Here is a 1,207-nt window from a genome sequence, read left to right on the forward strand (position 1 = left end):
GGCCCACCGCCCGCCCCGCTCTGACGCAGCGCTCCTCGGCCTCGCCCCTCATTCAGCCGTAAACACCGCGGCGGGCACCGGCGTTTTGGTAACGCCGAGCGTCGGCCGGGGGGGAGGTCTGCTGGGCAGGCGGCGAGCCTCCGGTTTAGAAAAAGAAAAACAACAAACCCCCGCCCACACGCGCCCCCAGAGAAGGCAAACCGTCGCCAGCGGAAGCTGTCCCCTCAGAAACAGGCGGCACGGTGGGGTTCAGAAAACAAAAAAGGCCTGGAACAATTAAAAAAAACAAAACCAGGTAGACCCCACAGCGGTCCGACACGCTTTGTGGTGGTTGGGGTACTCGGGGTGAAGGGGATCAAGGGAACGTCCGCGCGTTCTGCTGGGAGGGCCGGCCGGCGCGCCGGCGCTTCTGCTGGAGGACGGTATCTCCGGAGCGGGACGTCTTGTGTGGACGTCGTCACCCCGGGAAGATGTCGTGGAGCTGATCCTGCAGCAACAGAGTAGGTCGTTAAACCCAACGGAGTAGGAGCGAACCCGACCTGACGGTGCGGTTTCCACCCCGAGCTTCGTCTGGAGTGTTCATCAGAAGTTAATCAGTTGCTCCAGCCGGGAGGACGTCGGATGGGGCCAGCCCGGCCCTGCACCCGCGCTGGAGCCTGCCTGAGCTCTGGAAGAGGAGCTGAGCCTCGACAAAAACCACACGGGGAGCCTGCCCTGCCCTGCCGAAGGCTGGAAACGGAGGCACCCCAGGCTCTCTGTGTGGCAACTGGCGATATCTGCCGGCTCGGGGGCTCTTTGGCTTGAAAATGCTGTACTTCTTCCAGACCCAAGCTGACCTAGAAGTTGGTGTCAATGAATTTGCGCAATGTCGTTACCCTGCAGGAAAATCGTATAGAGGAATTTTTTCTTTTAAACAATATGTTTATTTAGCTTTCCTTATTTGAGCCTCTAGACTTTATGCTCCCAAAGCTTACTTTGAAAATACAGTGTGAAACTTCTCGTGAATGAATAAACATCAGAATTTCCTACAACCCTGTCGTTCATTAAAGAAAAAACCTAGAAAGACAACAGCATTGCAAGACCAAGCAATATCGCTCGGCTGTTGATTCAGAAATGCGTGCGCTAAAGCACAACAGGGGAAAAATGGTCCTGGGGAATCCAGGATGGCAATGCTAATCGTGCTCGGCTGGGGGGAAGCATTAGGCAA

The sequence above is a fragment of the Haliaeetus leucocephalus genome, unplaced genomic scaffold, assembly GCF_000737465.1.
Source record: "Haliaeetus leucocephalus isolate CR32 unplaced genomic scaffold, Haliaeetus_leucocephalus-4.0 Scaffold160, whole genome shotgun sequence".
Lineage (NCBI taxonomy): Eukaryota > Metazoa > Chordata > Aves > Accipitriformes > Accipitridae > Haliaeetus > Haliaeetus leucocephalus.